This window comes from Colobus angolensis, unplaced genomic scaffold, assembly GCF_000951035.1.
Source record: "Colobus angolensis palliatus isolate OR3802 unplaced genomic scaffold, Cang.pa_1.0 Scaffold181, whole genome shotgun sequence".
NCBI lineage: Eukaryota > Metazoa > Chordata > Mammalia > Primates > Cercopithecidae > Colobus > Colobus angolensis.
The window spans coordinates 3757107-3769670 of NW_012114944.1; the positions used below are offsets into that span (position 1 = coordinate 3757107).

Consider the following 12564-nt stretch of genomic DNA (forward strand, 5'->3'; position numbering starts at 1 on the left):
CAGACCCAGACAGCGTCAGTTATGGGGGAGCTCAGAGGATGGGGGAGGCCCCCACGTAATCAGCAAGCTCAATTCCGGATCACCAGGGCTAAAGCCAGCGCTGCAAGTTGCAGCAGGGAGATGGAAATCTGGGGAGTTAGGGAGGGTCCCCGGGAGGATACGACTGAGCTGATCCTTCAAGGTCAAGTAGAGCAAGCCCAGCAGAGGAGGGAAGGGGAGGCACCGGGGTAGAAGGCGCTGTGCTAGGTCACGCCTGGCTGTGGTGTGCGGAGATGGAGCCAGGAGCTTGCTGCGCTGGGGTGGGGAGGCTGGGTCTGAGCAAATGCAGGCCAGTAATGGGGCTGCCGCTGGGAAAGAGGCTGGGGCGCAGTGCTGAGGAGGTGGCGCCTGAGACAGTGGGGAGGCATCGAAGTTTGTAACTGGGGGAGTGACATGGTCAGAGCCGAAGTTGACTTAACCCCTGCAATTAGGAAGTTAGGACATTGAGCTTGGGAAACGATTTTCTTTCCTCAACTTTGGGCTGGTATCTAAGGAAGAAATTAGTGGGTTTCATTTTATGTCCAGCTCCAGTGGGCTGGAGGGGTTGTGGAACCCCATGAGGAGGAGGGGCAGAATTCTGAGGCCTTCTGTGCTTGCACTCAAGAGGAAAAGGGTGTGACTGCCCTGCGACAAGAGTCCCCAGATACGACTGAGGGCCTGCCTGCTCCTGCAGATACTGGCAGTCCCACACCGCACTTCCGAGCTCAGCCCCACACCCCACTTCTGAGCTCGACCCCATGCCCCACTTCCAAGCTCGGCCCCACAGCGGGAAGGGGATGGGAAGTTACTCTCTCACCTGCTTGTTAACATGGAGATAAATGCCTCTGCTCACCCGTAATCGGTTCCCCAGGCAGAGTCTGCAACAGCTGGCAGGAGAGGATGGCCAGGTACCTCCTCTCTGCCTCTAGCCTCCAGGAGCGCCAGCTAAATTGTTTGTTCAGGCTGGGCCTGCAGGCCAGAAAGGCAGGAGGCCAGACTGATTGCCCTTCTCAGATTTCCAGTGCCAGCAGTCTGGGTTTATGAGGATGAAAAGAGTGCAGGAAAGATGTCAGTGCCCCTGCGGGAAAGGCACTTCTGCCCGCAAGACTGGCTGTGAGGACAGTGGCCTCATCGCATTTACATGTGTTTGCTTGCTGTGTCACAGCAGAGCATCTGAGGGTGCTCAGGGTCACCTGGAGGGCTGGAAAAACACAAACCCAGGTGGTGGCTCACGCTTGTGACCCAGTACTTTAGGAGGCCGAGGTCGGAGGATTGCTTAGGGCCAGGAGTTCCAGACCAGCCTGGGCAACACAGTGATTCTGTCTCTACAAAAAACAAACAAACAAACAAACCCCCATTGTTGGGCCCCACCCTAGAGTTTCTGATTCAGCAGCGTGGGTGAGAGCTGAGAGTCTGCACTTCCAACCAAGTTCCCGGTGACTAGGAAGCCTCTGGCCCAGAGGCCACTCTTTGAGAACTACTGCTGTACAGCCCAGCTCTGTGATTCACAACTATTGCTCAGTTTACCCCTCACAACCACCTGGGGGTGCGGAGGATTATTTCCACTTTGTGAGTGTGGCCAGGACACTCGGCAGAGCAGCGGTGTCAGTTTTCTGAGGTTACACGATTAATAAGCAGCAGGAACTCCTGTCCAAACTCCAAGAGCTCCATGAGTACTCAACCACCCCCCAACTTGGTGGCCACTGTGGCTCTGCTCCTTGGCTTGCTTTCTTAAGTCTTCTTCTCAATATATAAATTGCATGCTCTGAGGCCAGCACTCCAGAACCCGGAGTCCCAATCCTCTCCGTCCTCCTTCTCGTGGTGCTCCACAGCTGAAACAAAACCCACCTATTGTGTCTGCTGTCCCATAACAGCTTCGCAGCCAGTACACGTGCTTAAGAGTCAGAGAAACGTGGATCCAAATCCAGACTCACTTCCCTTCTCTAAGTCTCAGTACCACATCGCCAGGTTGCTAGGAGATGAGCAAGGAGCAGAGCATGTAGCCCTTGGTCCGGGTGCAGTGGCTCACGCCTGTAATTCCAGCACTTTGGGAGGCCGAGGTGGGTGGATCACCTGAGGTTGGGAGTTTGAGACTAGCCTGACCAACATGGAGAAGCCTCGTCTCTACTAAAAATACAAAATGAGCTGGGCATGGTGGCGCATGCCTGTAATCCCAGTTACTTGGGACGCTGAGGCAGGAGAATCGCTTGAACCTGGGAGGCAGAGGTTGTGGTGAGCCGAGATTGCATCACTGCACTCCAGCCTGGGCAACAAGAGCGAAACTCTGTCCCCCTACCTCCACCACCCCCCACCAAAAATAAAAAAAAGAGCGTGTAGCCCTGGCCCATGGTAAAGTTCTCAACAAATGGCAGCAACCAGTGGGCCAAGGCAAGCATTTGAGTAGCTTTCCTAAACCTCTCTGTGCCTCAGTTTCCTAAGCTGTAAACCGGGGTCCATGATGGCACCTACCTTATCAAGGAGTTGTTCATTCATATAAAATGCCTCAGAGCAGTGCCTGACAAGGGCCCAGCCAGGTGTTAGTCTCCTACATGTATGTTCCTGTTTTGTCAAATAGATTTCAGTCTGAACATAGGCTCTTCATTGACAGATGTAAATAAAAACATTAAAGAATAGAGTAGGCTACTGTGAAGTCAAAATGTAAAATCTTGGCAGTGATGGTGATATGGTTTGGCTCCGTGTCCCCACCCAAACCTCACCTCGAACTGTAATCCCCTCGTGTGGAGGGAGGGGCCTGGTGAGAGGTGACTGAATCGCGGGGGCGGTTTCCCCCAGGTCCTTCTCATGTTACTAAGGGAGTTCTCATGAGATCTGATGGTTGAAAAGCGGCAGTTTCCCCGGTGAGTTATCTCTCTCCTGCAGCCCTGCGAAGAAGGTGCCAGCTTCCCCTCCACCTTCCGTCATGATTGTAAGTTTCCTGAGGCTCCCCAGCCATGTGGAACTGTGAGTCAATTAAACCTCTTTCCTTTATAAATTACCCAGTCTCAGGTATGTATGTTGTTATAGCAGTGTGAGAGTGGACTAACACAGATGGCTGCACAATGGGCATGTACATCATGCCGTGGAATTTTATACTTAAAAATGGTTAAAATGGTAAACTTTGGTATGTATATATCACCATCATTAAAAAAATAAAGAAAAGAGAAATAACAGCACCTAGGTATCAGCCCACAGCTTTCCTGAACTCCCTGGCAGCTACATCTCTGCTTCCATGTTGATTTCCTCGGAGCTCCTACTTCTTTTAGCCCCTTCCAACCCTTGACCTTAGAGTTGGTCCCTGATGTGACTTCAAAAGCAGGGGGCGGGGTGCGGGATGGCCCTCCCTGTCTGCTTCCCCTTTCACTCCTGGCTACTCAGGGCCATCTCTGCCAGGGGCCCAGCAGAGGGGCTTGGTAGGGTGAAGAGGCCTTGCTATTTCCCCAGACACCAGGAGCCTCCCTGCTTCAGGACATGCCCGGACGATATTTCCCCAGGCCCCTGGCAGAGTCGTGGCTGTGGCTCTTCCCACCAACCTCCCTCCTCCCGGTGAAGGAAGGGCCCCTTGAGGGACCAGGGCCCCCCTAATTAGCACCAACTCCCACTGGGCTTCAGCAGGGAGCCCTGCTCTGTGCAGGGAGGGCACATAGATATTCCAAGGTCAGTGACCTGGCTCCAGTAGGCTCTGCCCCCTTTTGCTGTGTGATGCTGTGAAAGCCTCTCTCTGGGCTCCAGTGTCTCAACCCATTAAATGGGCAGGAGCATCCCTGCCTGTCGCCCTCCGGAGGCTGTAGGGAGGCTCTGAGGGAGAATGGATGCAGAGGGGCTGGTTTATTTATTACACGACACAATCGCATGGAGAGGCAGCAGCACAGTGGCTACTGACATGGTCGGGAACCCGCCTGCCGGGCTCAGACATCAGCCGTACCACACACCAGCTGGGAGACACTGGGCTGGTTATCTACCTCTCTTGGACTTAGGTTTTCTCATCCATAAAATGGGAATGATAACAATAAATGAGTTAATATCTGTCAAGCACTTAGAACCCAGCCTGGCACATGGTAAACTCAAAGTAAGTATCTGTTAAATAACTAAACTCCAAATAAGTAAATAATGGTAACCTTTATTGAGTACTCACTGTGAGCCAGGCACTGTCCTAAGATATTTACCTGAACTCATGGATTGAAATGAACATTTAATAAAAATGAATATGGGCTTTGAACAGGGCTTACAGATTAAACTATGAAGCACAAAGTGTTCATGGTCCTTTATTTTTCCTCAAAGCAGCAATACCTAAAGATCTAAACATTCAGGGGAGGGGTGAGGGGTGTCACCTGTGCTGGGAAGCACCAAAACCGTCTGAACCGAATGAAAGCAGAGAAAGCCTTGTGCCCCTTATCAACCCATGAGTGCTGATGTAGAATCTAAAACTCTAATTCTTCAATTTTTAGCCAGACCCACTAACTCTCTCCCAAATGATTTTTATTACATCTAGGGGCAAGCACCAAATACAATACCCCAGAATTCTGCTCTTCTTTCTCCAGCAATGGGGTATTTCTCTTCAAATGGGGTATTTGAAGAGTCTGAGGGTTTTGGCTCGTACCAGTCTAGTGATGGGGAGAAGACATGCTCAACCAGTGGACTTCCTCGCATCTACTGAACAGAAATCTACCATTTTCCCCACGGCCCTATCTGTTCCTGAAGCCCCGCCAGCCACATCCATTGCTTCTGCCCCATGACAGCCTTCCCGAGATCGAAGACCTCTTGACTCAGGCCCCTGGGACGGCTCCACTCAGGGTTGGGGAGTTTCTTGCGTGACTTGGTTTCCCACGTCCTCCCCATTTTGGTTGCCCATATGCTCCAAGCTGTCCCTGTCTTCTGGGTCATACTCGAACTCTGCAGATGGGGGCTGAGAACTCCTCAGTAGAGCAGGTCCCCAAAAGGATCCTTGACGTCACATCTCAGAAAAACAGCACTAGCCAGACCCCAAGAGATCACGGGGCACAGAAAGAGGAAACGGAGTCAGCATGCCAAAGGCCACCCACACAGGGCAGAAGCAGGAACAAGATCCAGGTCTGCAGCCTCCCAGTCCAAAAGAGTGCGCTAAAACACAGAACAGAGTCCTGTCCTCCTATACCTGGATACAGTACCAGACATTTTTGTTCCTTATCTGTGTTGCTCTAAGTAATAGTGGAAACTCGTCTGTGGAGGGACAAATTCCAAAGATGGTTAGGAAAGAAAGGCCTTATAATTGTGAGCTTAGGGCTCATTGGCCTTATCTAGGCTCTCCTGGACTCACAGCTTTGAAAGGTGAACTGTGTTTCTCCAGAGAGTGCTTTAGGCTGGGAATGATGGCAGACCTTAGGTCTTTTCTGCTAGAAAGGCCGGCAGAGCATCAGCAGCCCCCACGATGCGAGAGGAAAACTGGAGCACATTCACTCCACCCACATTTTCCAAGTGCCCAGCTGGAGACAGCCCTCGTGCTGGGCTCTATGGACGGAGGTATTCCCATGGGGTCTGGGAATGGGTAGAAAAATAGAGAAATCCTACTCTACTGGAACAATGCTTGATCACAAACGTGGTGGCGTGTCAGAGGTGGCAGGAGCAAGGAAAAGACCAGGAGGTTAGAGCAATGGGCTCCAAACCTTTTTTTTTTTTTTGAGATGGAGTCTGGCTCCATCACCCAGGCTGGAGTACAGTGGCACAATCTTGGCTCACTGTAACCTCTGCTTCCCAGGTTCAAGCGATTCTCCTGCTTCAGTCTCTTGAGAAACTGGGATTACAGGCATGTGCCACCACACCTGGCAAATTTTTTTTGTATTTTTAATAGTGATGGGGTTTCACCATGTTGGCCTGGCTGGTCTCAAACTCCTGACCTCAGGTGATCTCCAAACTTTTTTGATCATTCACTTCTTCTGCAAGAAAAAAAAACAAAAAACAAAAAAACTGAGCTCACACCCCATTATCTTATATTCTATACAAGTAATCATTATCAAACCTCGCAAGACAAAACGTACACTGAGTGAGATTCATCACTAACCAGACTGACTGTAAATACGTATTTCAAAGTGTCCCCTAACATAAACAAACAAACAAACTTGAGCTGACTTCTTGTCAGACTTATTAGCTTGTCACTGTTTTTGTCCTGGGTCTTGTGGCTGATGAAGTGATTGCACTGGAAACCCCAGTGTTAATTCTCTCACTTTTTTTCTCTTTTACATTTGTTTTTATTAAAAAAATTTTTTTAGAGACAGAGTCTCGCTCTGTCGCCTAGGCTGGAGTGCAGTGGTGCCATCATAGCTTGTTGTCGCCTCCAACTCCCTTGAGGAGGACTCAAGCAATCCTCCTGCTTCAGCCTCCTGAGTCGCTGGGACGACAGGCATGTGCCACCATGCCTGGCTAATTTTTAAACTTTTTCTTGAGACAGGGGTTTGCTATGTTGCCCAGGCTTGTATCACATTCCTAGCCTCAAGCGATCCTCTTGCTTTGGCCTCCCAAAGTACCAGGATTACAGGCCGGCACTCAACCTCTTCCATTTCCTTGTCTTCACGTACTAGCATTATTAGCATAGTAAGTAAGCACTACTAACAAGTCATAATTTTTCAGGAGGAATCTTTAAAAACCACACGTCCATTTCGTAAGGGCTAGTTAGCTCAAAGTGGTGAATATAATTTGTAAATCCAATCTGGATTAATTAGCCTGGATTAACCTGGATTAATTAACCAGGTTAATTAATTGGGATAACTTCCAAAAACAGACCAAAGAGTAAGGTCATTACCCTTTCTCAGAGTGTTTCCCCTTCTCTCTGGAGAGTCCTGGACCACATGAGACACGAGGCTGCCCGACACCCCAGCTGGGGAGTGTGTCTCCACCTGGCAAATGTGAGTAAAGCTGAATTTTTTTGTTTTATTTGTTTAGATAATTTTTCCTGCACCCCAGTGTGCATCTTGCATAGATCACTTTGGAGGCAATTGGGGTAGAAGATGAAGAGAGTCAGAGATAATTTTTAAGCCCAAAGGATGGCAGAAATGATCTGGTCTACCCTTCACTTTGCCGGTGAGGAAACAAGAACCTGAGAAGGGATGTGACTTGTCCAAGGTCACCTGGCTGGTCAGTGCAGATCCCGGAGAGAATGCACATCTCTAGGCCTTGATGCTACGAATGGCCACAGTCTAGCTCTTTACTGGTCCTTTTACTTCACTGTGCCTCTCGATTGGCTTCACTCTGAAGCCTCATCTTCCTCATCTGTAAAATGGAACGAATCAAACCAGCTCTTGGGCTGCTGTTTGAGTGCCCGTAAAGTCTCGCTGACATCTGTGGGCTGGGAAGAAACCCTTCCCTGGGCTCTGGAAGGTCCTACGTGAGTGGCTGAGACCTGGGACTGCTAGAACATGAGGATTCTGCCTCTGCCTACCAGCCACAACAGTGACTCTGCAGGACGCCGAGCCCCTGCTGCCCAGCATTGTGCTGGCCTGGGCCTGGCGTGTTGGTGGGCAGCTGTGGACATGGGTCCTGGGTCTCATGAAGCAATGACCTGCAATCCTGCTCCTATCTCTCATCCTCCCCATCTTCCAGGTCCTTCCTGCCTTCTCCAGGCTGTCCTCATCTCAGATCCCACCTCTCTAAAGCTGAGACCGCACTTGGGCTCCTGGTAGGTGGCAGCATCCTCTATTCCAACACCTTCAATAGCTTCTCAGCTGGGGATTCAAAGCCAAGGTGTGGCCCAGGAGTATATCAAGAAGGGATGTAGGCAAGCAGGGAAGGGGAAGTGGCAGGGACGAACGAGGGCAGGAGGGAGGTGAGCAGTCGGCTGGGCGCAGACAGGAGGTGCATTTTCAACAGAGAACTTAAAAATAGGCCAGGCATGGTGGCACTTGCCTGTAATCCCAGCACTTTGGGAGGTCGAGGCAAGTGGATCACAAGGTCAGGAGTTCGAGACCAGCCTGATCAACATGGTGAAACCCCGTCTCTACTAAACATACAAAAATTAGCCAGGTGTGGTGGTGGGCGCCTGTAATCCCAGCTACTCAAGAGGCTGAGGCAGGAGAATTGCTTGAACCCAGGAGGCAGAGGTTGCAGTGAGCTGAGATCACGCCACTGTACTCCAGCCTGGGTGACAGAGTAAGACTCCGTCTCAAACAGAACAAAACAAAACAAACCAAAAAAGCAAACAAAAAACTGCCTCAAAGTCTGACATTTTACGATCACAATGTGCCTGCAATTCCAAACAACGTCAGGGCCAAAACACTCCTCCCTGACAGGGCAGGCTGCACCTACCTCCCTGCCCTTGGCATCTGGCAAATACCTTACGCTTTGCCTCTTATACTGAGCCAAACCAAACCCTATGTTCATCGCATCCCACATAGGCCTAGTAAGTTTTCCCCTCTCCAGTCCTTGGGTTTCATCGTTTCCTTTGCCAGTAAGGCCCTATCCACCACTCTGTATGACCAGCTGCTACAAGGCTCAGCTTAGAGAAATGCTCCCTCTTCCAGGAAGTCTTCCTGCAAGCATTCCCATCCATCCCCTCGGAGGCCAGGGCTCCCCTCACATCATGTCTTCATCTACAGAGGAAAACTCAAGAAAGGAACCCACAACACAGAAAACCATAAAGGAGAGTCACTTCTGAGCTGTGTGACCTCAGATCAGTCCCATGGCCACTTGGAGCCTCAGTTTCACCTCCTTAAAAGAACCATCTCATCTCCAAATACCCTCCTTTCCTTGACCTGCACCATCCCTTCTTTTGACCACACAGTGAACTAACTCTGTCACTGGGTGAAAATGCTCCACCTGCTTCCAAAGTTACTAATTCAAGCACCCCTCCTGACTGCACCCTCCCCACTTCCAGCCTCCTGTCACCTGCCAGATGTGACCAGCCCTTTGCCAGTGTCCCTTCTGATGGATCAGTAAAAACAGGTTCAGGCCCGAGGAGGGGGCCCTGGAAGCCACAACCAGAGACCCCTCTCCAGGATGACACAATGCATCAAGCAATGCCCCGACTCCACCACCACGCTCAGCAACAGCTTTGCTGAAAGGCCAGCTCCAGGGATGGTGTGGGGGCCATGTGATTCCCATGGGCATGCTGTGGAAGCCCATTTCTTGTCCCCAGTAACCTGGGACATCAGCTCACTCTTATCAACACCCTAAAATGCCTCACCCCACTGACTTTTTTTCACATCATCTGGCAAACCCCAGCACTGGGTGAACCAGGATATCCAGGCTCAGCTGGGAGGAAAACGGTGGACAATAACCAGCCCTGGGCAGAAGGCCCCAGCGCGGTGAAGGCTGCTCCCATGTTGCTTGTGTCCCCCAGCACGACTCTCTCTGCAAGTCAGGCCATGAGAAGCGCACTGCCGGAAAAGCCAGAACCCACGGGCACCATGTGGCCTCCCTTTTCTTGTATCCAATGCCAATCCATCACTAATCCCAGCCTCCTGTCCCACCTTCAAATTATCTCTCTCTCTTGTTTTTTTTTAGAGATGAGGTCCCACTATGTTGCCAGGCTGGTCTGGAACTCCTGGCTTCAAGAAATCCTCATGCCTCGGTCTCCCAAAGTGCTAGGATTATAGGCGTGAGCCACGGTGCCTGGCTCCAAACATCTGTTAAACTTGGTCATTTAGTCTCAGCCACCAACCATCTTGCCCTTGATCTTTTCGAAATACATAAATGTGAGCAGACCATTCGGTGGTCACTGTTCTACTTCCCCAGCCTCACCTTGCCCAGGGATCTGAGCTGCACATGGTGCTTTCAGTTCCTCAGAGGCCTGTTTCCTCCAGCCGGAGAGCTTTTGCAAGGCTGTTTCTCCTGTGCAGCATGCCTCCCTCCCCATCCTCACCTGGTCACCCCCTCCTCATCTTTCAGATCTCAGCTCAACGTCCTTTCCTTAGAACATCCCAACCATCCCCTCGCAGGCCACGGCTCCCCTCACATCATGTTTTCATCTCCAAAGGAAAACTCAAGAAAGGAACCCACAACACAGAAAACCATAAAAGGAGAGTCACTTCTGAGCTGTGTGACCTCAGACAAGTCCTATGGCCTCTCTGAGCCTCAGTTTCACCTCCTTAAAAGAGCCATCTCATCTCCAAATACCCTCCTTTCCTTGACCTGCACCATCTGTGCCCTGGACTGCAGCCTTCTTCAGTGACCCTGGACCCAGCACATTCTCTACTCTGCATGCCCTTCACTCCTCTCTCCTCCTCCAGGTTCTGTGGGACTCTACGATTACTGTCCATCTCCCGTTTGGTCTGTGAGCCCTCAAAGACGGACCTATGTCTGTTTTGCTGTGCTCGGTATCTCTAATGCTTTACATACAGAGAGTAATCAATTGTGAACAAAGGTCCTAGTCAAAAAATTACATTGAAAGATAACTTTTTAGGGAACGAATGAATGGGTCAGTCTGGGCGAGGCTCCAGGATGATCTGCGTGGGGCAGATATCTCTACAGCCTTTCTCCAGGGCAGGCCACACAGGCCGAGCCACTCCTGGAATGGTTTCAACAAGGATGAGGCTAGTGACCCTGCCAGCAAGCTCTCAAAGCTCCTTCCTGTTCATTATTTCCCCAGCCCTCCTCCACACTTCCCACCCCCATTACTCAGAGTACCAGGTTTTTAATGACCAGGCCACTAGAACATTTCTGAGCTGGCAGTGTGGAGATTCTGTTCTTCCCAAGGGCCAGGACCCAGGAGCCTTTTCTTTGTGGGGTTGGATGAGGAAAAATAAGTGGAATCTAATTAGACCAGGTTCAAAGCCCAGCTTTGCCTCTTGCTGGCTCTGTGACCTTGCAAATTTACTCAACCTCTCTGGGCTCCTGCCTCCTTATTTGTAAAAAGAGGACAAGACTATCTAGCCACAATGCGATGGTGAAGATGCAATGAGTGAATATACGCTAAGAGTCTCCCTGGGAGACTGACACATGTCACATGATTCCAAGACAGTTGTTTACATTTTAACATCTCTGAAACTGGGATGCAACTTACAATAATAGTTTCTGTTGCTTTTTCTTTCTTTCTTTCTTTCTTTTCTTTTTTTTTTTTGAGACGGAGTCTCGCTCTGTCGCCCGGGATGGAGTAAAGTGGCCAGTTCTCAGCTCACTGCAAGCTCCGCCTCCCGGGTTTATGCCATTCTCCTGCCTCAGCCTCCAAGTAGCTGGGACTACAGGCGCCCGCCACCTCGCCTGGCTAGTTTTTTGTATTTTTTAGTAGAGACGGGGTTTCACCGTGTTAGCCAGGATGGTCTCGATCTCCTGACCTCGTGATCCGCCCGTCTCGGCCTCCCAAAGTGCTGGGATTACAGGCTTGAGCCACCGCGCCCGGCCTGCTTTTTCTTTCTTAATGGATTATAAAATAAGGGTACATCTCACAACAGATAAGCCCTGCTTTGAATGAAATACCACAGTAGCTTAGATTCTTTACTTCCCTTGCAAAGAGGCTGGAACGCCTGTGAGATAGGACCAAAGACCAAGAACACAAATCGTTAAGGGACAAGGGTCTGTTGAGGCCTAGCATTCACCCTGGATCTCCAAAGCTTCAGGCTCAGGCCCTGGCCTGGCGCCCCTCTGGATCCATCTCAGTTGTCCTTTGCTCAGAAAGTGGCCCAAACTTCAGCAGGACCCTCACCTCTGCCTCTGACCCTCTGTTGCTACTGATGTGGTCGGTTCCACAGTTGGACAGTTTGGTCACAATGCTACTGTGCTTGCAGCCACCCAAAACCCTAAGTCTTCGTCCCAAGAAAAGAGTCCTAGCTCCCACCTTCAGAAACCCCCACAGACGTCTCCTCCAGTGTGACTCCATCAGGCCATCCCTGGACTCTGCTCCCAACTGTTCCAAAGGCCAGCACTGGGGATGTCATCCAGGCCTCACCAAAGTCCTTATGCTGTGAGTGCTGCCTTCATCCCTGCAGCCTGGTGATGTCAGACCAGCCTGATTATTTTATTATCTAAATATTATTATAACTTACATTGCTTACATAGTTGGCCCTCTGTATCTGTGGGTCCTACATCTGTAGATTCAACCAACCTCAGATGGAAAATATGTGAAAAAATTAAACAAAAATAACAATACAACAATTAAAAAATACAAATTTAAAAATACAGTATAACAGGCCAGGCATGGTGGCTTACACCTGTAATCCCAGTATTTTGGGAGGCTGAAGCAGGCAGATTACTTGAGATCAAGAGTTCGAGACCAGCCTGGCCAACATAGCGAAACCCCATCTCTACTAAAAATGCAAAAAATTAGCTGGGCATGGTGGTGCATGCCTGTGATTCCAGCTACTTGGGAGACTGAGGCACAAGAATCGCTTGAACCCGGGAGGCAGAGTTTGCAGTGAGCCAAGATTGCGCCACTACATTTCAGCCGGGGTGACAGAGCAAGACTCTGTCTTAAAAACATGTATATACAGTATAACAACTAGTTACATAGCATTTACATTGTGTTAGGCATTGTAAGTGATCTATAGATGACTTAAAGTATACAGGAGGGTGTGTGTAGGTTACATGCAAATACTACATCATTTTATATCAGGGATTTTAATATCCACAGATTTTGATATCCTTGGG

At 50.1% G+C, this 12564-nt stretch overlaps 1 protein-coding gene across 1 annotated transcript in view; it reads right to left on the bottom strand.

Annotated features, from left to right (window-relative positions):
* Positions 1–892, bottom strand: part of CORO2A (coronin, actin binding protein, 2A) — a 54349-nt gene extending 53457 nt beyond the window's left edge. Inside the window, exon 1 of the mRNA XM_011939484.1 lies at positions 836–892. The gene's annotated coding sequence lies outside the window, so the exon portion shown is untranslated. The remainder of the gene's footprint in view (positions 1–835) is intronic.
* Between the last annotated feature and the right edge of the window lie 11672 nt (positions 893–12564).